Genomic DNA, 27,537 nt, shown 5'->3' with positions numbered 1-27,537 from the left:
TATTATCTGTGTTCTAGCCTATATATTTTTTTGCCCCAACATCCAATGTATATGACTGGTCAGTGACCATTCATATAGCATTTTATGTATAAGATTGTGTCATTTTGTAAACTTTTGTTAATTTCTGGAATCCATTTAATGTGTCAGTCGCAATATCTTTTAAAAGTCGCTTAAATTTGCACTGTGCATGTTAGAAAGTGCAGGCAGGTGCTTTTTAGCTTGAAAAATAGATTAAACTGCTAGAATATTTAGAAAAGAGGGCATGAGGAATGATGCAGCCGTTCTGTCTCGGATTCAGTTGCATGTATACATTTTTATTGCTCTTAATGCCTATGCCTATTTTGTGTGTTATAATTTTAATTCTAATCTCGTTCATTGTTTAACATTTTTCTCCAAAATATTATCTTTTTTTGATCGATGCTTAGAGAATCCGTATTATTGCAAAGCCCATATAACAATACATATTGTATGTGAATTAAGTGTATTGTCTCATGCCTAGTAAGTATATATGGCAGGGAAAGCATGGGTGACAAAGGTGCACCTTGCCACAGGCAGCATTATTTAAAATATCATCCCTGCCTATCACCATTATTTCACTCTCGTGAGCATTACAGTAAGCTTCCCAGTGAGAGAGCTCCATCCTTATTAGAAGCAGGTTGAATGAATGATGACTTCTGGAATTCATGGTGCTCATTTTAAAGTGGAGGCAGAAGACACCATGCCTGTTGCAGTAAGGTGGAATTAATGCAAGATGTCTTCTGGTTGCTTCCATTCTAAAGAAAAAAAATTAGGAACTGTATTAGTGGCTGTACTACCTCCTTAAGCATTCCTGTTTATTTCTCCTCACCAAGGACCATAAAACATTCTCTAAGCTTATGTGTATGAAAATGTATATATATATAAAACTCATTGCATCTGCTGGCATGAAGGAAGTAAAATTATGCTTTGGGAGATAAACCGGCTTGTAATAACCAGAGAATCAAAGTTTGCAGAGTGAGTTCAAGTGAGAGGTTCTTGTGAACTGGGTACACAGATGATTTCTAAAATAATATGATTTTTTGTTTTCTAAATGTTGCCTTATTTATGGCCATGCCCATCTTCTATCAGTCATTCTAGTTTCAGCACAGATCAGTCCTGGATGTGTGGCAGCATCTTCATGTAGTACAAGCAATCTGCAGAAATTGTCAGTACCTCTTTGAAAAGAGTTGTGAGATTCCAATTCCAGAGCTGTGTTCTTCATGTATAGCTTGCTCATTCCACAATATGCTGTATTGCATGTTATCCTTTCCCCATGTCAAACTGATAATTAGTATGCACTTTATTATCCAAGTTGTGTGAAACACATCTGATGCCATTCCCAGTAAGTTTATATATTATATTTGTACTCATTCTTTATTAAATGGAAATGCCTGAGGCATTAAGTTCCTCGGATTTGTGTGGGGTTTTTTTTATCCTGCATTGTGAAACAATGTTAGTTATTATAAGTGTGAAATTTTTCAGTGATTATCTTCTGCTTGTCTGGAATAGAAAGGCAGCATTATTCAGCAATATGGCAGGAAGGGATTTCAAGGTAAAAAGGATTTGCAAAGACAGTCAAGTGTCAGCCTTGAGGAGAGAATCAGCGATTTGTGCCTGGGTTCAGTAGTTTTTCTTGTGGCTGTAATAGGGAGTCGTTTGTGTAAAAAAAAACCAAAAAAAAAAAACCATAATACTGAGAGTAGCCACACTGTCCTAAAAGGTTAGAAGGGGCACATTTATTCATCACTATAATTATATTCATGTGGCCTTATTTAAAGTCTAGTAAGTAAGTATCAATGAATCATATGGATGAATGCTTAAATGTTTACATGTCTCAAATGCATCTTTACACTTTATTCAATCCAATAAATTCAACAAATACAAAAATATGTAATTATTCCTTACAATAGCAAAGCATGTGACATTTAAATTTGTAACATTATCCAAAGATTAACGAGACAGATAACACAACATTCTGACACCCATTTATTCCAATTCATGGTGCATAATAAATGCTTCTCATGTGCTAATTTTCTGTGGTTACCCATCAACAAATATGGTAAATTAGAAAAAAAAGTTATATTTTTAACAATGAAAATCCATCTATTCAGCCTTTTTCTAATCACTAATTCATTTCAGAGTTCAGGGTCAAAGGGACAATAAAAATAAAAGCTTTGTTTATTCCCAGCAGGAAGGTGATTGCACATATGGCGAAGTCTTCAAAGTAAGGCACTACTGTGAGAAAACTGTACATCTGTAAATTACAACTCAACTTGTGGTACTTGTATGTTTGGCAGGCGTTCATCAAGGAACAGTAGAAGAATGTGATACAAAATAAATATATTATAATGAACGTTGTCAAACAAGCTAAAATTATTACAGACCACTATAAAATATATTAAAATTGAGCACATAGGCTCCTCAGTATATTTAGAGACAAAGGAATTGGAAAATCTTTGAAGCTTAGCAAATATTAAGAAGTATCAAAATGTACACAAGGGGAACAAGTAAACATAGTCAATATTCAACTCCAATAACCCTACAATAATGAACATTTTGTCATAGGGATCAAATGGCATATTTACAAAATAGACATTGAGCACTTGAAGAAAATCATAATTTTTAAAAGAACAGTATTGGGTATGTAGTATGTCATAATGCCCTCATGTTTTCATACCCTGAGGGATTTTAAGTCATAATAAATTAGTGTTATGCAAATAGCCTAAGTTATATATATATATCAACTATATGAACATTTTTAACTTGTTTGTCCTGTTTACATGTTGATGTTTACAAAAAAATAAAAATGTATGCAAGTATTACATACATACAGAAACCTTTTTGCTCAAAGTAAAAGTTAATTTAGCACAACTGTGGTGTGTTTGTATGTTTTATGGTGGTCAGTAATAAGTGTACTTTATTTGACTAAGTTAATATATATAATATAATATATATATATATATATATGTGTGTGTGTGTGTGTATTGTCAGGGATGCCAGGGGCAATGACCCGGCCGGGACGCCGTGAGGGACCGGAAGAGGGTCAAAGCCCACCCTGGATCATGTGGGGGCCGCCTTCCTGGTTGTTCTGGGGGCCACGGGTTGAGGGCATGGAAGGGCATGGAAGCCCTACCCTGTAGGGGCCCGTGGTCACCGCCAGGAGGTGCCCCAATGCCTTGGGGACCTGTTACCCCAGCACTTCCGCCACACCAGGAAGTGCTGGGGGAAAGACTTTGGGACACACCCAGGGATCTGCCGGAAGGACAGCCGGCACTTCCGCCACGCTGGGGCGTGGCCAAGCAAGGAATGGCGGAAACACCTGGTGCTCATCCGGGGACTGTATAAAAGGGGCCGTCTCCATTCATTCAGCGCTAGAGTCGGGTGGAAGAAGGACAAGGCAAGAAAGGAGAGTGGAGGCGGCCCGAGAAGAAGGCATTTGTGGCCAGGACTGTGATTGTTGGGGTAATTGTGCACTAAATGGACTGAGTCTGTGTGACTTCATTGTGGTAAATAGTTTGTAAATAAACGTGTGGTGGTGATTAAGAACATGTCCGCCTGTCTGTGTCCGGGTCGGCTCCACAATATATACAGTATAATCAAATGAATCTGCTGTTCAGTGCTGTTTCCTGAGTATGTTAATACGACAGTAGTGATATATGGCTTTGCACCTACACATACTTCATCCATCATAAGCTTAACAGCATGTCTTTTAACTGTGGGTTCACCAATCCCATAAGAATATGGAGAGGGCATGCTAACACCATCCAGATTACACCAGTTTTAGGAATGAAACTGACTTTCGTAGGTTGTTGGGTGCCAGATGTACCCTTCTTTGCTAAAGTGCTACTTTTGAAATATTTTTAACCAAATACTACACATTTGATAGTGGTAATTTGCTTTTGTGCTGGTGACTGGAGATATTCATATAGATGGGTGATAGTCTGAGGTTTACACCATCATTGTTACAAGCGTTCTACAATATCTTCAGAATCATAGAAAATCTATGGGTTGCAGTGTCCAAAAATGGAGTAATTTGGTAAATGTTTCATGTCAGCAACCTGGAGCTGATGAATGTATTTACATATTTCAGATTTTATCTATTTTTTGTTTAAATAGATCTGCTATCTTGGTATTAGCAAAATAAATAAACTTTCTATAGGTTTTTTATACTCAGTTCTACTTTTTGATGTAGCTGGTAACAAACATTGAGTGACGTACACTGTTGATATATAGGTGTATATTCTGTATTCATACTCACTAGTACAATAATGTCACCAAAGCAGATGAAATATTACTTCTGGCTTCTACAACATATAGGACTTAGTAATGTTTTATTCACCGCAAGCACATTTTCCCATTTAGAAGTCTACTCTGGGTTTAACATAGGCTCAGTTTCCAGAACTATTTTAAGCGTGGCCACTAAAATAGGAAATAGACAGCTATAAGTGCGCATGCTGACCATCTGCCTTATAATCTACCATGGATAAAATGTCTTTTTTTAGTTTTTCTATGAAATGTGCTTAATTTCTTTGAGGTACTGGAAGCTAATTTTGCTTAAAAGCTGGTGTAATTGAAAAATCTATTGGAGGGACACTTTAGACCTATACCTGTGGCTACAACTCTGCCATAACAACCTCGAACCAACTGAGCTGCTGCTTATTAACAAGCTAACATCACCCCTTGGAGGCCAAAGTGAACCTGAAAGCATTTTCTATAAAGCACTACAGGATGAAATTACTGCACTCCAGTTGTTACAGAGCGAAGGAATGTTTAATGGCCTGGCAAAAAAGTTGTAATCAGAACATGTGCTTAAACTAAAGGGAAATCATTCCACAGACCTGACAGACCCTCTCATTTTCCAGTCAGTTTTGCAGCTTTTATAACTTAACTAGGTTTGCAGAGTCATAGTGCAGACTAATCTGTGCTTCTAAAATGATGTTCCTCACATGCATATAAATTGGATTTTAGACGGCCACATCACTGATTGTGGATTCCTCAAGTGTTTTTTTTTTATGTTTAACTGAGGAATGAAAATCAATGTAAAAATGTGTGACTTAACTTTTCATTTATAACATATTTTATATCTTTAGATTACTAATAGAAAGATTTCACAGGCAAAACACTGAAGAACCAGCATAAAATACAAATTGTAAAATCATTCATTTGGTTTCTCAGTCAATATCCCTGAAGTAGTTATATCTACCTGAGAACTACCAAGATGGGTCCCTTCTTTAAATTTTACTCAACAACAGTAACACAATTTACTTTCTTAGTTATGCCCATTTTGAAGGAGGACAGTGAACTTGTGTAGAAAACACATGTCTAAAGAATCAAGTTGCATTTATCTGCAATTGCCACTTGCTTTCTCCCTCTCTCCTTCTTAGAAATTCATAATGAAACTTCCTAGTGCTTAGTGGCAATGCCTGCCAACCAAGGAGTTAAAATGAAGAGTGTGTTAAAGTAAAATAAGCTAAGGGTGAAATATATTTCCCTCTGAAAGATACATCATCATTTGAAGTGGGCAAAACACATTTCAGTTATAGTCAAGATTTACCTCGAAGACCCTATTTATGGTCATCAATCTTTGCAGATACACAGTAGAATCCATGCACATTGGCTGCACAGGACGGCAAAGCAATAAAGTGGGTGGTGAAGCTGACTCAGCATATTACTAGCACACAGCTTCTGTCCAAAACATGTATAACACATACTCACTATGAAGAAAAACAATGTTATTATTTACCTCAATCGGGAATCTCTCAATCACTTTTCCTTCTGCTCCTTTCTGGCAAAACATCCACTGTTTTCAATCTTCACCATAAGACTACTTAGCTTAACAGTTACATGAGTGTATGTTGTCTGATACCATATTTAATTTATGACATTTTATTCATTGTCTATGCCATGTCTAAAACAAACAGGACAAAAATTGAATTGCCATTTTCACCAAGAACAGTATCAAATCTGAGATCCAAATTTACAGGAATCAGGAAAAAAAAACCTGTCTAGACGATCACTAGAATCAAAAAACATCCGGCTAAATTACTGGTTGAAACTGTTAATAATGACATACAGATGGGTGCCACTTTTAGACTTTTTGCAAGGGATTGTACATAATGTGGCATTATATAATATACAGTATACAGTTATCCTTTTTTACATTGAGTGGGTTTACATGTACATACTGTACACATAACTGGGATAAGGTGAGTAACCCGGTTAAGGCAGAAACCTGCTTTCTAATCCTCATCAACAATGAGGATCCTTTGAGCCTGATCTCCCTCCCTGAATTGCAACACATGGCCATAGTGCCATAACTGACAGTCTCTCACAATGCAGGTAATGTGCTTCATTCGGTACTCCATGAGCAACCGTTTAATCAATTCAAAGCCAAACCAGTGTTACACTAGGATTTTTCAATGAGATATAGTACCAAAGGATTCCTGTCTTCATCTCAGGTCACTGAATAGCGTTCATGTCTCCAACCATATAGAAAGACGGGAAGCACCAGGGGCCTGATGTATAAATGGTGTGTTCACACAAAAATGTTGCATAAGCCTGTTTCCATGCTCACATTGTGATATATAAAACCTAAACCTGGCATAAAGCCACGCACATTTTCACGCCAGCTAAATGCTTGGCGTTCGCAAGTTCTCCACTCGGTTTTGCAAACTGGCAGCACTCAGCATCAAAGAAGTGTTTTTGTTCCAGTGTGGTTTCCCTTTCTTTTTTAAATCCACATCCCTGATGCAGCTTTATCATATACAGTGAAACCTCAGTTCACAAACGTCTCTAAACACGTACAAATCGGGTTACGACCAAAAATTTCGGCAAACGTTTGCATCTGTTCACCACCACACACTCGGTATACACACAAGCCATTTTCCCTTTCCGTTTGTGTACGCCGATGATTTCCGCACGTGTTCAGTCTCTCCCTGTACTGTACATTGTTCTTGGTGCATCACGCAGAGGGACTCTCCCTCAAAACTGTAACCTCCTCTCAACCCAGCTTCCTCCTGTGGTATAGTAGGTCCACAGCTCCCGTCAAAAGGCCAGTTTTAATAACTAACTAAATTAATAAAGCCGGTATAGGAGAGAGAGAGCGCAGGCTCCCGTGCAGCTGAGAGAGAGAGAGAGAGCGCAGGCTCATGTGCTGCTGAGAGAGAGAGAGAGCATAAGCTCGCGTGCAGCTGAGAGAGAGAGCACAGGCTCGCGTGCAGCTGAGAGTGAGCAAGCCTGCGTGTGCAGCTGAGCAGGGAGCCTGGGTGTTTGTCTCAGTGTTATTCAATGATTTTACATTAGTTTTACATTAGTTTACTATAACACTATGAATTCTATGGTATAATTAACTATTTTTGTACATAAAAATCTTTAAAGAAAACATATTTACATACAGTTCGTACAGTCTGGAATGGATTAATTGTATTTACATACAATCCTATGGTGGAAATTACTTTGGGTCATTTTTAGGTAATTTTTTTTCGTTTTGGAACGAATTATAGTCGTGAACCGAGGTTCCACTATACACTGAAATTAAACGCATATTGTTTATTAGTTTAAGGCATCTGATTGTAATTAACCTGTAACAATATAATGGTTCACGGAATGGTCAAACTATTCCAAATACCATAGCTGCTTTAGTGTTGTTTCTTTCAATGCACCACTCAGAGAATTTATATCACAGTATCTGAGTGTGGAATCACAGCTGTACAGCAGCTGATCGGAAAGAGAATTATCGGTATACAGCATCAAGCACACGCTGCCTCAGCCATGTGCACAGTCAAACGGCAAATGCTTCAGAGCCTTTTCTGTACAGACCTCATGGTCCAGAAACAGTTTTATCCCAAGAACTATAAACACACTCAATCAGTCTATCAAGTGCTCCTTGTAGAACTGTTTGTACTTATTAGTACAATCACCTCACTGTGAACTTGCAATACACTTATAATATTGCAAAACCTGATCCACTTTATAAAAAGTGTATTTACATATGATGACGATATCATTTTTAAGATGAAATGCAGCAAAATATGTTTATTACATTATATAGATAAAATGTTAACATCATATTATTAATAATTAAACATGTGAGGACATGGTGGCACAGCGCTAGCAACAATCTGATGCCCCATTCAGAGATTGTTCCTGCCCCACTGCATGCATGCTGGGACTGGCATGACCCTGAATGGATGGATGGAATAATTAAACATGTACTATGAAGATATTTCAATGTTCCTTAAAAGTTTTAAAGAATCAGCGTTCTAAGCTTACAGATGGCTTAACATCTATTACAGAGCTGATTGTGTGGCAATTGGTTACTTGGAGAAAGAAAAGGAAGGACAGGAATTGGAGGTTAATATGTTTGAAAGAGACAGTACTGCTGCAATAAATTATTTCATCAAAGGTCACGCACTGCACAGCAAGCATCTTGTGTGAGGCTGTAACAATCTCTGGACAGGGCGCCGACTTGTCACCATCACTGCGGCACCGTGTTCCCATGTTTAATAACATGCTTTAACTCCTATTATCATGAAAATGATATCAAGTATACATCTCAGTATTTTAAGAGAAAGAGAAAGCCCGTTTAAGAAGCAGGTAGTGATTCAAACACATAGAGCACATAGAAGAACATATACAAAACAATGCATTTAACGTTCTACTTTAGTTACAATGGTATTTGAAAAACTAGTAAATTAAACTATTTAAAAATGAAGTTTATGATGTTCTACTTTAATGAAAAAATAAACTACGTGATTAAAGTGGCAATTTCAAGATTAAAGTTGACATTTTGAGCTTTTTTCCCACTGTGTGCCTATGTTTTTCTTTTCTTTGTACCCTAATAAGCTTTCATATTACACTCAGTTGGTGGGCTACGACTCGCGTTTTCACAGCGACTTTGATATCTGGCTTCTTTTTTATTTCGAGCACTGTACGACGTTGTGAACTTGAACTTTCGAGTTTCTCCAACACTCTATGTCACTCAATCAACTTCCTTTTGTTGTTTATACCACTGTTAAAACCAACAAGTACGTTTTTCCTTGCCTCCACTTGGTATTCACTGAAATTCTTCTATTTTTCCCCGTGCTTTTGCCATTGCCTTTTCACAGAACACTGAGCTTAAGGGCTATTTATATTGATTTGCATATTCAAAGAAGCGTAATTCTGGGAGGAGTTTGGAAATGGCGGCAGGTGCGTGCACGTGCATTATTTTTCACGCTGACTGGGATTTATGTAGCAGAAGAACGTGGATGTTGGCAGCCGCACAGATTTATGCATCTGATTTTTTTTGTGCGTATGCACATTTCTGCTTTTGCCGGTATGCCATGGTTTAGTGTGAATTTTTACACACGGCATTATGCATGAGGCCCCAGGACTCTAAAGACTTGGACCGTCATCCTTTTGCATAGACATCTTGAGTGCCACACACCCCTTTCCAGCGACCTCATGAACCCCCATGCTCTCCCAATCTGTCTACTGACTTCATAGAAAGAGTCACCAGAGACATGAATGTTGCATTCGAGGTAAGTAAACCTCTCAACAAGGTTGTCACTCTCTCTGCAAACAGACACACTGCTGATGGCTATGCCCAAGAAGTCATTAAAGGCCTGGATCTTGTTTTTTATCCAGAACACTTGCATGCCCAGACACTTGGACTCCTCGCTCATTCTCTTGAGAGCCCCGATCAGAGCCTCCATTCACCCTGTCACTCTGTCCTTACTGTAATCTGAAATAAACAACATTCATCCTTCACTGCAGCCCCCCCAGATTCGACATATTGACAGTGACTGCTGCTTCACCTGAACACACTTTTTTCAACATATCTATGGCAGATAGCTTGATGAAAACTAAACTGAAACTTGATTTATAGATTCCTGTTAGTGGATTTCATGCAGCACACTATTTTTGTCTTGGCTGTGTCATTCATTTCTACAAAAGGAGTGGTGCACTAGTACTGGTGCTTCTTGCCTTACATCCATTGCTGCTGGGATGATATTAATGTGTTTATTCTTACTTCAGTATAATAAATATTGCATTAGGTTATTTGTAACTTTAAAAAGTAATTCGACAACTTAACGCACATTACTTTTTTTTTACCCTACTGCTCTTGAGATTGTGTTGCAGACCTTAGCACTGTATGTTTAACGTGTCAACATAAATTTAGTTCTAAAATATGGAGACAAATTATTTCAACCAGGACAAGAAATGATGCGATTGCCCGAACATTTGCCTCTAGAAATTCATCATGGTGTTATTCTTCAACCTCTGGCAGCTGATAGTGTGTGCAATGCTAACATATGAGTAGGCAGAAACAGCACAGTGGACATGCACAGACTACAAAGTCTTTAACTGTAACCCTTTTAAAGGTTTAAATGGCCAAATAACTGGATTACTTGTGGAGAAATCTACGTCTGTTAAGCAAGTTTCTCACAGACCATTAGCCTGTTTCTCACACCGGAATAAGGGTTTACATGGCATTTTAGAAACCAGGCTTCAAAGAATAACCTTGTTAATAAAGCACATGTAAATGTAGTGATTGTTTTGTGTTTTTTTCCATTTGTTCATAGTGTATCCCATTCCGTTATATGATATGGTTTTCCAATTTTCTTTTAAATTTGTGTTATTGAAAAATAAATATTATCTTTATAGTAAATAAAATTGTTTTCAGTGATAAAATCATTATTCACAAGAGGATGATAAATGGTGAAATTGTATTCATACATGTACTTTATAGTGTGTAATTGAAAATTATTACCAAAGGGGGTTTTCCTTACCTAAAATTTTTAACCATTTGAGCATATTTGTTACTGCATGAATTTTTCCTGTGCACATTTGTCACTGTGCTCTCTTGGTGGTATGCTTTTGTTCTATGTGCTTTTGTCAGCATGCCGTCTGTGGGATACATGCGGGAACAAATTTCAGTATATATGAAGTACAATAAATTTGGACTTGATTTAAAATACAAAGAAGGTAAACAAAGGAGGGGCACAAAATAAAGTACAAAACAAGACACTTACTATTTTGCTGTGCTTTCCTAAAACCCTAGCCCAACATCTACCATTTGCCTCCCTCTCGCTCACTCGCTTGCACCCTAGGCCAATTAGCCTTTGTAGCAACTCACTTCCATATGCTAAAATTATTACACCTCTGACTCAAGGTGGGTATAAACTCCTTGCCGAGATCACTTTGAGCAAAGATATAGGAATTAGTTACAGGGTCGATGTGGCCCTTATTTAGCTATAGGCCCCTAGTGTAATGCTCGGGTCTTCTGATTTTGTTTCCTTCCAGAGACTTCTTTATCCCTTAAGGGACCTATGGTGTCACAAGCAACTTCTGAGCTGTCTCCTCTAAATAAACAATGTCTTCCAATTGTGTTCCTTCATATTGCTACTAAAAAAATGAACTGAAAGATTGACAATGTTCTTACCCGTCCTTCTGTTTCTGCTCTTTATAATAGTAAAATGGTCCCAGTTCTTCCAATCTTAGGACAATGACATACTACCCTCATGGAAGCCCCTCTGTGGCCCGTCTTTCTTAAATGGTAAACCTTGCATTACTACCATCTGCTAAGAAAGAAAGAAAGACATTTCTCTTGTAAGAGCCTAGCTGGTCTATTTTTTCAACTCTCAAAAGCTATTTCAGCATAAAATGATCATCTGAATGCATCGCTGCTGTGAGTGTGATAAATTCTGACAGTTCCAATCAGCTACACATTCAGGGTAATGAACTGATTTAGTAAAATATGATAAAGATCTGTGCCTGCCTTGTGACCTGCCAGGCAACCTTCCATGACCAGCTGCTGCTCATGTGAAAGATTTCAGAGACCCAAATAAGTTTTCCTTAAAACAGTTATTCCAAAGCATACTGATAATAACATCTTCATGTTGTAACAGTAAAATATAGTTTAAGGTCTCTGCATTGCAGACAAATAAGAATCCAGTTAAAAAGATTGACATGTTGCAACCTTGCATGACAGAAATACCAGGTTATATAGGATTTGACTTTTAAGTTGTGTATTTATTTTCAAAGGGTATCGAGGCATTTGCTTCAATAATTTGAGCATTACTTGGAAGACTAAAATAAGATTTATAAAGATATTCAACATTGCAGTCTGAACTATGTGAATTAGATTGGAGGCTGGCAGAATCAGTCTGAGTGTTAAAATAGCAGGACACAGTTGATGCTCTTGACATGTTAGGCATGTCTGAGTGATAGTTCTAATCAAATGTGAACAGGCTTGACTATCTTCATAGATTATTGTTATCAAACTATGTGCTTCTTTATGAGTATTCAGCAGTCCAACAGACATTATTTGTACTCAATGACTATATATTAGCAAACCTACTTTACAAATAACTATAGTTTATCACACATAACTTTGTTATTATGTTTTTTTGTGTTTTTTGTTTTCATTAATCCACTGGGTGAAAGCATGAACCAGTCCAGGAGGAGATGTCAATTCATCATAGGCCTAATTTATATACATTTTGGGTACATTATTTTTTTCTGTAAAAATTTGTCACCAAGATTTAATTCTAAAATTGTAAAACTACATTTGTATAATGTGATACACATACTCTTTTTTTCATACAGTATAATGGCACAAAAATCTGTTTGCAATGTAACTTTCAACAACAGTGGACATCACCATGGTCAAATGACATAAAAAGTACTAAAAACAGCATTTTTTCCACATATAAATATGGTTGTGTGCCCTGCATGCCCACACACCTCCACCTGTATTTTTTGGCTTATTGCAAATTCTAGAGATGATGTTTCAGAGAACTACAAGTTGAGCTTGCAAAAAAGTGTGTTTATGGTCATAGCCAATGAATTCCAACCCATTACAAAGGTCTGGTGCCACATGCAATGCCACTGTGGCACAGTTTCAGACTCCAGGCTTCTGGAGCTGTAACTGAATGACCAGGGAATGGGAGAATAGAGATACAGACAATGATAACTGTTCCAAAAAACAGAATTCTGGTTTATTCCAGAGGTGCCAATAACTATTTGCAATAGTGTCCTGCAAATATATACAGTTCAATGCAAGACCATTAACAAAAACAAGATAAATAAGTACAGGTGTTTTGTACAATAATTATATATTATAATAATTACAGTGACTCCAAAGCAAAAAATGATCAGAAAATTCAACAAAAAATAAACAAAACGCCTTTTCTTCCTCCTTTTTCTTCTACAGACAGTTCAAGAAGGACAGACAGAAAAATAATCAAAAGCAAAAAGTGAAAAATGAGGCACAAAGACAATAATGAAAGAATGAGGTCCCACAACCACAACTTACATCCACCCAAAAATATATACAAATTGGAAGTAAACTCTCCCTCCTAATATATACAAACTTAAGCACTCTTTTCTCTGTGCCACCAACTCAGCAGTAAACAAGCATCTGCAATGCCAAAAACCAGTGAAAAGATGACCATTGGGGGCCAATCATTACTCACATCTTCTGGGGTCCCCCAATAGCAAGCAACGTCAAGTCAGGCACCCTACGTCTTCCTGATCAGGTGCTGTGTCATTATTTTAAACCTGCCACCCTTCCCCACATGTATGTATGTGTTTGCCACCATGTCATGCAATCATGCAAGCTGCAGATTACCTATGCAGAAAGTTACATATTGAACTTTCACATACATTCACTAAACCTTTCACCCTTAATTTTTATATGTGCATACTCTCTGTCAGTAACATCAAGCACTCTGATCATGTCTACCTGCAGCAGCTTCAGGCATGCGCTTTGGCGGTGGGCCTCTTCAATCTGAATGTGCACTTGGGGATAATATAAAGGCATTGGACATGTACCTCAGTATAGTGCCAGTTCCAGTTGCAGGTCTTCAAATCAGAGAGGCAACATAAAAACAACATAAAAATAACTTTTACCTCTAGAAGAAATTATCTGAACGAGATAAGGTATAAATAGCTACACAAAATGCTAGTTGTAATTTGTCTGTAGACTCGACTTACCCCAAGAGGTTCCCAACCAGTAAACTGAGTAGCTTAGAACAGTGGATCTCAAACTCAGTCCTGGAACCCCATATGGGGAGGAAGGTTTTTGCTCCGACCAGCTTTCAGCTATTATTTCCCAGTGTCTATGCTTTGGGGTCATCAATTAACATTTCTGACAGAAGCTCCCAATGTAGAAATGTGTTTGCTCAAGGCATGAGACTTCTTGTCTTCTTGTCTTCATTCTCTCCAGCTTCTGCTTTCTACTTGAAGCTGCTGACTCAGGGCACAAGGTGAGCACTTATAGCTGTGCTCTCTGCCCAATGTCATTCTGAAAGACTATATCAGTGCACATTCATGCAGTGTGCACAAAGATATCTATGTGTTTATATATATATTTATATATATATTATATATATATATAAAAAAAATCCAATGTCTGTCTGTCTGCTTTCATGAGAGAACTACTTAATGGATTTAGATCGGGTTTTTTTCTAGAATTTGCTTGAACATTGTGGTTGATTTTGCGACTTCACTCATCACACTAACAATCATAGTTCGCTTACAGGAGTGATATATTCACACTAATCCAAGACAGAGGCTGCGGGCTGAGGGGAGGGGGAAGCGTGACATCAGGAGTGAAGAGTCAGTCTACCTCTTTGTTTTTTAGTTTACCTTGCCTCCGCTTAGCTAGCAATACCTTTTTGTTTATTGCTTTTTAAAGTTTGTCCTATTTCACTGCTATCCAGGCAGAGTTGTGTGGGATGGCTAGTCAGTCAGTATCATGTTGCTTGTATACACATCACTGTATTCCAGTGGTTCTGAGAGCCATGTGGAAAGTTCAGAAATTACTATTCAAACTCTTTACAGTATTTGGTCCTCGATCTTTTGCTTGTCTGATTTAAGCAGCAAAAAGCCCCTGCAAGCTCTTCCTCCTTTGCATAGTTTAGACCAGGGATTGCCAAGTCCGGTCCTGGAGGACCACTGTGGCTGCAGGTTTTCATCCTAACCCTATTTTTTTAAGAGTGCCCTGTTTGTGCTGCTAATTAACTTCTTGTGAATTCATTTTCATTGAACTACTTCTTTAAGATTTGTTCTGGCGATCCTAAATTGTCCCTAGTATGTGCTTGGTGTGTGTGTGTGTGTGTGCGCGCATCCTGCCCGGTATTTGTTTCCCGCCTTGCACCCTGTGTTGGCTGGGATTGGCTCCAGCAGACGCCCATGACCCTGTAGTTAGGATATGGCGGGTTGGATAATGGATGGATGGATGGATTTGTTCCCCTGAATTTCTTCATTGTTCCTTTGAATTGCTTACTTTCTTTCCTTAAATGGCACCCAAACAGAAATGAATTTCACTCAAACCAGCTGCTTAGTGAGGTGCCGATTCTTGTTGTTAATTAAACCCATTCTTTAATTTCGTGGCTTTGTTGCTGCTCTCATGGTGCATTAGTAGACATTTCCGAAATTGTTGATTTTCACTTTTTATGAGCCCTGTTAAAATGTTTTGGGGACCTGAGCAGATCGACATTCCTGAGACTGTCATCTATCTTTATTTTCAGATATTGTACTTTGGACACCAGTTGTTTTGGCTTATTTTGTATCTCATTATTGTTTGGCTGCTAATTAAGGAAAAAGAAGCAAATTAAGGGGTCTGCAATCAAGTCAAGTCAATTAAAATTAGTTCAAAAGAAGTTCATTAGCATCAAAAACAGGTCACTCATTAAGAAAACTTGCAGCTGCGGTGGTCCTCCAGAACCGGAGTTGGCGATCCCTGGTTTAGACTACTTACTACCGCAAAGATACAAAAGTTAAAATAAAAAAAAAACTTACACTCTTACAATTTTTATAATGAACTTATTGTCTATAATACTTTTAACATTTAACAGATGTATAATGTGTATTGCTGATGCTAACATTCTTATATTTCCAAACAAGAGGATATCTTAAACTATAGTCTAAGCTAGGGAACTTTTGAAACTATTAGGGTATATGCCTACTAGCTGACTGACATATACTCTGAAAGTATATGAGGAGATGCTGTATAATGCTGTGGCTGTTCATGTGTTCGCTCATGTTAGAGATCTCCTGAATTCATATTTGGACAACATGAGATTCTAGTCATCTGGCAAGGTGTGTTTCTGGAGAATTTTTACTTTGAAAATAGCACAAAAGATAATACATTTATCAGACAAGAAAACATCAGTAGTTATTACATAAGCAAATTTGCTCTTATAATCTATATTTACTTGAATACCTTGCCACAATCACAGCAGATTCTATTTGTTATTGAAACCATTTTCTGTTAGCATTTTGTGGTTGTTCTTAAGGTTACATGTGGTTGCTCTGCTCTTAGTGGTTCCTTGTGGGTAAATTTCTGTACTGCATCATACACTGACAGTGAATAACCATTGGTTTGTAATTAAGCAGTGCCCATATTTGTCTAGTATTTACAACATCATTTCCTTTCTTATTACTTTGTGTTCCCTCAGTGGCTGCAGCCTTAACACATCACCCATGGAGCATTGATTCTGGTCCATTTTGCCCCATTTTCACTGTCCTTACTGATGACTAGTCTAATTTCAGTAGCTGTGGGTTTGTGACCTATCCCCGTGGGCCTCCTGGGAATGTATGTAACCTTGAGTATACAATACATTTTCTTCCCTTTGCTGAGTAGCAAACATGTTGATGAAATTTTGTAAGAACAAATGTGAAATTACATTAAAATCACCCAGTATGTCATTGGTACCCCAAGATGTGCTAATTCATATTTTTGTAACAGCTCCAGGAAAGTTAAGTTTGTAAGTAGTGTTAAAAATTAAATGTTACAATCACAATCTATCCATTTTCTGGGCCTTTTTAAATTTGTTTATAGGGTAACAGGCAACACTAAACACAAAGCAAGAATGAACTCCTTGACAGGGTACCATTTCAATAGTCCATTAGCGGCAGTGTATTACAAGGCACACACCAACCCCGTCTCACATCTGCCCAAGTTGGAGTCACCAATTGATCTAACCTGCACATGTTTTAAGATGGTTCAGAGAGAAAATGCAGGCAGCCACATGTGAAACAACAAGCTCTTAGAAGCTATTAGGCTACATTTTTTAGGTAAACATCAAGTGACCACATCTGCCTGTATCTACTAAAGGGAAAAAATAGAATTAAGACACAAAATGATGGATATTCAGTCTTCATCAGATATTTCAAGTACGTAATAAACTCAAATAATATTTGGAAACCACACTCTATTCAGATATTCACAGGAAAAATAAAGATTGTTTTATATTATAACTGAGAAAGATTTGCTTGCACATTTTACCATTATGCAGTGCAATTTAGATATTTGAATATTGGATAAAATGGATGAATGGGGGAATATAAATTCTCTTTTGTTGTAGCGGGCTTTTGTCAACCTTCATTACTGTACTTTAGATCAGGCACTCTTTTACTTAAATTCCCATTTTTCACTTCATTTAGTGCATGACTTTGTTATAAAAGCTGTTTTGGAGAGAAAGCAACAGTACTTATCGTACATATTGTATTCAAAATACCTGCCTTTCCCTTGAAACAGATTAAGTTGATTTGCCAACATGTACAGCAGGGCCAAATTTCAGTGTTTACTGCAGAGTGGCTTGGTTTTGAGATTGTATTGTCTTAATTTAGTCTTCATCTCAATGAGTAAGCAGGGCCCAGGATGGAACTGGTGTCTTGAGGGATGTGCTGTAGTGTTGACACGGGGTAAATGTTGTCTTATTTTTGAGTGGAGTGGTGGAAGCTGAGAGTAACAGTAAGGTTATTAAATAGCTACCTAACTGGACTGCATTGTTATTACTAATGCAAGCAGTCAATGTAGGTGTCTGAATAGCTTTATGGTTGCCAAAATAACCACCCATGCCCTTTTCTTTTTTGCTCTTGGTTTTAACAATTAGCATTTCAAAAACTATTTAAGTGCCACACTTGCATACTATCTCTTCTGCTTCCTTTTCCTTTTCTAGTAATTTATCTCTGACTCTGCTTGTGCTAGCCATTCTTTTAAGCTGGTTTAGTTATTCACCATTCTGTAGTCATGTTTAGTTTATAACTTAGGTAATGCATGTATTTATATTTTTTTGTGTGTGTGAAGAGGGATAGCAGATGGGGGACTAAGGAGTTGACCAACAAGAGGCTTTGACCCACTTTTTTGAGACAGCTATCTGTAATTTTAATAGCATTAATATTACATTTATTATTGTTAGCACAGCTTTTGCCTCCATCTGCACCAGAATCCTTCAGTTTGACCAATGAACTGTGGGCTGCCTGACTGGATTCAGGAAGAGAGCAGAAAACAGTCATTGGAATTGTGTTTTACTATTATTTTAATGAATAGCCTAAAATTAATTAACACAAAACCTCAACCTTACAAACTAGTATTGTCCTGAATTACGTTTTTTCCAGTTTTGTGTAGAGGGCAAGGAATTCCAGACATTTTTTCTGTGCTGCAACTGTTTGAATAGTAAAGGAATTAAACTAACATAGTCTGTTGGTAGAAATGTCATAGTGGTCAATCTATTCAAAAGTCATTCTATCAGATAGTTAATTTACCAGATGACCTTCCTAACTACAGCGATATAGACAAGACTATAATTCTCTGAGAAGAACTTTGCCTTTCTAGTCTTACAGTCAATAATAGGATTGTCTTGTTTTTGTCAAGGCAACTTTAGAACCATAGGATAAAATGGGGAAATCAGCTACTACAAAAGACATGTACTCTTTTCATGCAAAGCATCAACTAATTGGATAAAGAATATCACTCAATAAACCTGTTATCCACTGTGTTTACCATTAATTACTAATATTCAGATTTTACCTGTTTATTTTAAAACCTGTAGGTTAAACTGTAAACTTGATGCACCAAAGTCAATGAAAGCTTCTACAAAACCTTGCTCATCTATATATATAATTCACTAAGGCAAGACAACCATGGAAGAGGCGTGGATTCACTAAGCTGCCGACAAGTGAGACACCTATGGCGCACGCAGGAAAGAGCCACGCCCACCAACTCCAAGACCACTGGATATGACGACAACTCACAGGGCCACGGCCACCAACTCGGACGCAACGACACAGAAAAAATTGCATCATTTATATTCGTCTGTCGTAGAGGCCACATGCAGTGCAGGTCAGGTTAATGTCATGTGCATTGACTGTTCATAGAGGCATGTTTCTCGCGGAGGTGAATTGCCATATGCAGCGTGTGAAACGGTTTGCGCGGGGTATCCCATAGGATCCTTAAAACAATCCTTTACAACTGAGGTTGAAGCACAATGAAGTAAGCAGTCTTTAAAAACTAACTTTTCGGTTATGATGCATGACAGCGTGCACAATAGCAAACTGTTTTACACGCTACATACAGCTATTCGCTTCCGCGACAAACATGCGTCTTCTTAGATGCTCCTGCAGGACGTTTTCCTGCCCACCAACGCTCCTTTTTCACCAGCCGGCGTCTACCCTCGCTCTCTAGGCATTCACACTGCCTGCCCATTTGCCCGGATGCAAAAACTCACCGACCACCCAGTTAGTCCCTTTTGTCTGTGGTAAGAGTCCACATGCACGTCTGAGCCACGCGGCGTTTGTTATCCCGCGGGTTCACTATTGTGTTGTATTTTGCTCTCTTCAGAGTTCCATCTTTTCATTCACTTACTGTTGTATTCTCACACCAACCCGTTTAAGGCAATCTTGAAGAAGGGGCCTGAGCTGCCTCAAAAGCTTGCATATTGTAATCATTTTAGTTAGTCGGTAAAAGGTGGCATTTTTCTTGACTTTTTACTACATTCATGATGGCTAACACAGTACAACACCCTAGTACTTAGTGAAAGAAAAGATGGTGGAGACCTTTTACACAATTTATCAGCTTCTTAAATTCTAAAGTATATCTCACACTGAAATAATAACTAAAACACTGCTCTGTCTCAGATGTAAAAGTCTATTATTTGAGAAAGGTCTCACAGAAGCATCAAAAATATTTTAATTTGCATAAAAATTCCACTTAGATGAGGTACAGAGATGGCTGCTATCCAATTATATGTCTATTTACAGAAATACTCCAAAACAATTATGTCTCTGTCAATATGAGTCTACAGGTCAAAACTGAGTATAAAATATTGTAACATCAATATTGATATTGTGATGTTACCATCTTAGCTCAGAACAAACAATATGACATTGTCAGTCAAATCAAGCAAAATTAAAAACAAATAAACTTAGAAAAGACACAAAAATACAGCACAAAAGGTATTGCTTTTTCCAGAAGCTAATAACCATCCATTTAGTCTCACTCTTTTACTACCCAGTAATATATTATTTCAAGATTGGTTCACTCAGATATCATTCTAATTTAGTTGGCAAATTTATTTATGGAATGACAACAAAGGTATTTGACTTTACTTGACTTGAAATAATTTTATTGTTAGGTTTAGAAAACCCTAAAACCACACACATTCGTACAAGAATTTTCTAAAAACTAGAAAATTTCCATATAAACCCTTAAACAGTTAACTAATAATTTACTACAATCAATTTAATTAAATTATTTATTAACAATAGGCAATATGTATTTAGATAGAAATAAGGAAACAAACTATGAATATGAAGATGAAAATGAATGATAATTAACAACCAACAAAACAAATTTTCACATTCCTGTCATAATGAAGCACAAAAATGGGAGCAGCCCTCCCAAAAAACATAAAAAGGACAGACTTGTCTTCTTCACAGGTCTAAACTACTTGAAGAAGCCTCACCCACAGGCAGCCAAGCCCCAAACTCAAAAGGCCCAAAAATGGGGCTTACCATTTTACATAGCAGAAATTCAAAATGTTCGCAAATAGGAATGAGCGGCAAATAGCAAAACCTCTGGTTCATAAGACAACGAGTAAAGTTATTTAATACTGTTTTTACTCGTGTACCAAGCGCCCTTGTGTAAGACGCGCACCCTAATTTTTACAAAGAAAATTACTGAAATCGTTTTGCCCCGTGTACAACGCACGTTGTGATTGTATAGGAAACGTTTGGAGAGAGAGAGAGCGTGAACGAGAGAGACAGAGTGCGAGTGTGCGTACAAGCGAGCGATAGAGAGAGAGCGTGAGTGTTCCAGCAAGCGAGTGAGAAAGAGAGAGCACGAGTGCGCCAGCAAACGAGCGAGAGAGAGAAAGCGCGATTGCGCAAGCGAGAGAGAGAGAATGCGAGTGCGCGAGTGAGAGAGAGAGCGAGCCCAAGCAGAAGAAGTAAACATTACAGAATTACATTTCCTTGTGTATGATGCGCACCTGATTTTCTAATGCTAATTTTCGGGGAAAAAATGTGTGCGTGGTACACCATATTTAACTAATTTATTTTAAAAAAAGGCAGAAAAATGGGCAAAAACAGGTTTTTGCATAAAAATCTAAAGCAAGCAATTTTACGACAGAATCCATTAAACACAGTACCATTAGAGAGAATCCTTGGTCAAAACCAGAATATCTAATATAAAACTATAAAATCAACAGGAAAGGAATTAATACCCACAAAATACAATGTCAATGCTCCAGAGTGATGTCCTATTAAATACTATCTGTGGTGGCAAACCAGCGATTAACTGATCCCACCCCCTTTGACTCTAGATAAAAGACACAGGCAAGACAACTAAATTAACAAAACACATCAATACTAAATAATTATTAAATAATATAATACTACATAAATATAGTAAAGACAAGAGTAAACCAAATGCAGAAATAACAACTAAATATGAAAAATATTAAAATAAAATTGTAAAATAAACAAAAACATACTTGAACTGGGAATGAGGCACTGACTAAAACATAACACAAATATTTGAATACTACTATAGGTTCAACACAAATTAGGATACTAATATTCAGGAAGACAACCCTAACTTCAAATAAGAAAAAATGAAAAAGATATAAAATTTTTTCCAAGTATCATCTGAACAGGCTAAATCATTAACACAAAACATTGCCATAAAGCAAGTTTGAATTCAACAGCCACAGAAGAAAAGGAAAGAACACAAGATGGACTCAATAGAGGAGGGCTACTGCTAAGTCCCTTAGCAAAGGTCTGAAATACAGCAGGTTCTTTTTGTAAGAATCCATTAACAGGAAATGAGGTGAAATGCCAGAGGAATTAGTAAAAATGAAAAATGAATATGACCAGGACATGAATTCAAACAAAGAGCAGGCGATTATTTGTTATATAAAATGGGCCATAGTCAAAACACCAGAAGTTCTAAAGGAAAAATGACTGTCAAACCCAAAAACGTTAAGCAAAAGCAGAAGTTGAAATGAACCATAACCAAGGAATCCAGAACACATCTAATAGTCCTTCCCTAATTACCCACTCACCAAAGATTTGTTTTTTTTTAAGTTTATATCCATGTTAAAATAACTGTGGCCATTTTAAATACTGATAACTTAGTGATGTCAGACTTACCAGCAATAGTGCCACATAACTAGCAATGGACACTGTTATTATAACCAAAGCAATATGCCACTGGCCATAAAAAGCCAATACAAAATAAATGTCAGAAAATCCAACAGCAAAGTGGAACTATGATTTTGTCAGCTAAACAACAACAAAATATTAAGCTATAAAAATATGCACTGAAAGAGAACAAAATCAGTCTAAAGATAATCTATTAACTCCCAAACTAAGACTCACTACACGTTTAATTAATTCTCAGGTGCTGTTAAAATTGGGACCAGTATTGGAAAGATTTTAAACTGTCCAGATAAGAAGTCTTTTGGCTTCCAGTCTCAGGTATTGTCAAGCTGAACAGAAGAGAACTGCATGCTGCGGAAGTTGGAAAATGAATCATAACTTTATAGAGTCAGTGAGTTATTCCAATCCATTCCACTTTGTCCCTAACAGGGTCATGGGGGTGTTGGAGCCTATTGACTTTAAAATACTGCTTATGGTTTACAAAGCCTTAAATAATTTCGCTACATCTTATATATCAGAATGTCTGACACCCTATATTCCAAATTGTAACCTTAGATCCTCAAATGATTGTCTTAGAATTCCAAGAGCAAACCTTAAAAGAAGTGGTGAGGTGGCCTTCTGCTGTTATGCACCTAAAATATGGAATAGCCTGCCAATAGGAATTCACCAGGCTAATACAGTGGAGCACTTTAAAACACTGCTGAAAACACATTACTTTAACATGGCTTTCTGATAACTTCACCTTCATTTAATTCTGATACTCTGTATATCCAATTCATTATAATAACTATTCATGGTGGCTCTAAAATCCGTACTGACCTGCTCTCTCTTCTGTTTCTTTTCCCGGTTTTCTGTGGTGGCAATCTGCGCCACCACCACCTAATCAAAACACTGTGATGTTCCTACATCAATGGATTAAAAGCCAGAAGTCTACATGATCATCATCATCAAGTCCTTCCATGAGAACCCTAAATACAAAGAGGACTGTTTCATTTATGTTAGGTAGACTGCCCAGATGGAGCTGGGCGGTCTCATGGTCTGTAACCCCTGCAAATTTTATTTTTTCTCTGCATCTGTCTGGAGTTTTTTTTTTTTTCTGTCTTCCCTGGCCATCGGACGTTACTCTTATTCTATGTTAATTAATGTTGTCCTATTCTAATTTTTACTTTGTCTACTTTGTTTATTTCTCTTTTCTTCATCAAGTAAAGCACTTTGAGCTACATCATTTGTATGAAAATGTGCTATATAAAAAAATGCTGTTGTTGATGTTGTTGTTATTCCATCCAGTATAGTACACAAGGCAGGAACAAGCCCTGGACAAGTCACCAGTCCATTGCAGGGCAAACTCACACACACAGACACACTCCAACCGCACATTAGGGCCAATTTATTATTGCCAATCCACCTAACTTGCATGTCTTTGGACTGTGGGAGGAAACCGGAGCACCCAGAGGAAACCCACGCAGACATATGGAGAACATGCAAATTCCATGAAGGGAGGACCCGAGACACAGACCCTGGTCTAATACTGGAAGACAGCAGCCCTAACACGATTGTGTCACCATGCTGCCCTGAACTTTAGAGTGTAATTATTTTATACTTCTGCTTACTTGGCTGACAATCTCAGAGAACCAACTTTGAGTTTCTCATCACAATGTATGAACCTTTTACTGTGTTGTGAAAAGCAAAGCAATTTAATGCACCAAGTGACACTGGGTTACTAAATTAGGTGCAACTTGAGCTGCCTTCAACGATGGGAAGCATAAAGTGAACCGAAGGCAAACAAGAGGCCTCGAAATGACAGTCTGAGAAGCTGGCAGATCAAGATAGGAAAAGGTGGCCAAAACAGATCGAAGAAGGGCATAGGACAGTACATGTAAGGCAAGAGGTATCAAATATCAAATATTTTTATATTCATTCAACTTAACTAAAATATAAATTATAACATAAGGAAGCATTACAAAACCACTTCCTATATCGCTGAACTGCATCTTACTCCATCAGTCTTATCTTCGCAATTGTTGGTCTTTTGTCTTCTTTCAATACATTCTATTATGAAGTTTCCAATTTGCCTTGATATGACTTCTTCCTGTACCTCTTCTTCCAGATACACTAAAATGCAGAAATATAACTAAAGTACATACACAGCAAATATTGTAAGTTTATCCTTTTTTTAATTTACACACTTTTAGTTTGTTCCAAAAATAAAAAATGATCACACAAAGTAAAAGTTTTTATTTGAACATCCAAACCATATGTAAATGTAACTGTTCAAATCTTTATAATAAAATTAAAAACACCTCTAACATTTAAAACCTTGTATCCTCTGGCACCTAGATGTCCACAAAAATCTGCAAGTATCCAGCACTACCTTGGCACTCTTTTTATTGGCAGTACTACCAAATAATCAACTTTCAGCCGTTATTAAGCTCCTCTTTTACAATGTGAAGAACACCAGAACAGATGATTAGCCTAAAATGTCTTTACGTCTACAGTAATATACACATCAAAACTAAACTAATTGCCAAAAGATAATCATAAAGCAGAAATTAAACAATTATCAATTTCATTGATGTCGAATACATTTAACTTTTTCTTATAATCAGGATCTTGTAATAATGCTCAACTCCAGCCATTTCAATTTATACTTATATTTACTTACTTATACTAATGTTGCTTAGTTACTTTAAACCATTCAACACTTTTTTTTTTTTTTTTACTAAAGTTGTGTTTTTTTTTGTTACCAAAACCCCTATTCTCATAAGTACTTTGTTCCCAGAGGTAAGACAAAAATAATTTTATCCTTAATAAATTGGTTTGGCCTCTAAAATGCAGTAATATTCCATAAGGCATTGTCCAGTCGTTACTGAAAAAGGCCAATTATATCTATTTATTCAAACAAATTCATTATCAGCATGTGTAGCCTGGTATTTAAAAGGTTATGTTGCTATAGTTACAACCATTAGCAATTCACAAACACCATTACAAACAGAAGAAGGTTTTAAAGTTTTCCTTAGAGACAGCAGTTAATGTAATGTAAAGTTATAAAGTTGGAGTGCTGAGAGCTCTGGCCTTTGTCCTCACTCAACTCCAAGTGGCTGGTCTAATCCCCAAAGTGTGAGGCAAAATGTAATTAATCATATGCTCGGAGTCCTTCTGTATAAAAGCCTTGTTTGAATCAGAGGTCCATGTGATTCAGTTAGATTTAAAATACTCTATCTCATTTAATGGTCTGAATCATAAAAACTGGCTTTGCAAAAGCTGATGGTACAGTTATTCACTAAATTAATGCTCTTATTATGATCTCATTAGTAAGAAGCTTTAAATTCTGTAATAAGCAACTAACTCAAATTAATAATTGAATAAAGAGGAAACACGGGCTTTCCTTATTTAACTGATCCTACAAATGGCCTTTTTTAATATTGTGGAGCAATATTTCTATTTAAAATATTGTGTAGAATTACTTCTGAATAAAATGAATCAGACCGAAGTTTAATCAATTTTGTATTCATCTTCTCCTATTACTTTTTGTCAGAGGACCCTATTGTCAATTCACCTTTTTATAAACCGTATAATGTGAAATATTTTGGCAAACATCCATAACTCATTCAGTACCTGTTATGATTCTGCCATGACATTGCTGTATGCATCTGGCCCTTCATCATCTGGGCTTTGTGTGCATTGATCATCCTCTACTCTGTAATCTTATTTCCCCTATGATCTAGGCCCTGCCCCATGCAGCATGAAGCTCAAATTGAAATGAGAATTGTACAAAATGTGTCAACCTGTGCATCCTTCAAGGTGGTTTCTTAGAAGTGTCTTTTCACAGTTTATAAAAAAGAATGATGCTATAAATGCAATTACTGAATATAATCATGTACTGTATATTACATGATATTCAATTATGTTTCAGCTAATAATGAAGCAGAAAGTTTATAAAAGAAGTGCTAAAATGTCTAAGCAATTCATAACAGACACCATAAAAGCACCTTAATGCCTGGAGAAACTTTATATTTTTTCCATTTAAAACCTGCACATGTGCTCCAAAAAGGTAACTCTCTGTAAGGTACTGTGGCATAAAAAATATTGTCATCATTTCTACTAGTGAATTGAACAAGAGAAAAAAAGTGTAAATGAAAAACACAAAGTCTTCTTCTTCATCCTCTTCATCTTCTCCCACTTCTATGTTAAGTCGATGAAAATGAAAAACACACAGTAGATATGAAAATTCTACACAACATTCTCCTATCATTCCACATTTTCAATATTTAATTATAAATAAAATTGTTCCTTTAGGGAGAAAAGACTTTTCAATGATTCAGATACATACATTTGACCAGCTTTTATACTGGGAGTTGAAACTATATAACTGGGTACCACTTTTTGGTGATGGTATGTTGTACCTTTTTAATTGATTCAGTATAATTTGATTCTCTATTAACAGTGTTTACTATGTATTTTAAAATAAGTTCCAGAAGGCTGTTACCTTAAGAAAATATGTAATTTGTACTTGCAACATATAGTGTGTGGCCTATAGGTGGAGCATCAGCTCCCCAAACCTGACACCGACAGATATAAGGCAAAAGTCCAGAAACACACAGGTTTTATTTTGTTGTGGAAAACTCTTCTCAAATTCTTTCCCACATACCAAAGCACAGCACAGTAACAAATAAACACAAATAACAGGAGAAAAGTAGCCCACTGCACTTTGTCTTCTCTCTCTGTCCTTCTCGTCACCTCTCTCTCTGTCTCTCGCTCTGCCTCCATTAGCTACAGCACCTCCTGGTTGCACCCCCAGAACTCAGCAGGGCCGAGCCACCATACTTCAACTCCCATGAAGCCCCGAGGGAATCAATCAGGTTGCAGCAATCCAGTGGGTCGGCCATCTACCCATCCGGTGTAGATCATGCCCTGAGCATGCTTTCTCCCCCGGTCCTTCCATAAAACAGGTGTCCCAGCTGTCTACCACAAGTACCAGTATGAAATTTTAACTCCTTTGGAAATTTTTACATGTTATTGTTATTAAACATTCAATTACAGTATGTTTGGTATTTTTGACATTGATTAATTAACAGACAGACCCTT

The sequence above is a fragment of the Polypterus senegalus genome, chromosome 4, assembly GCF_016835505.1.
Source record: "Polypterus senegalus isolate Bchr_013 chromosome 4, ASM1683550v1, whole genome shotgun sequence".
NCBI lineage: Eukaryota > Metazoa > Chordata > Cladistia > Polypteriformes > Polypteridae > Polypterus > Polypterus senegalus.
The sequence above is the reverse complement of the archived record's forward strand: the minus strand, read 5'-3'. Positions refer to the sequence as shown.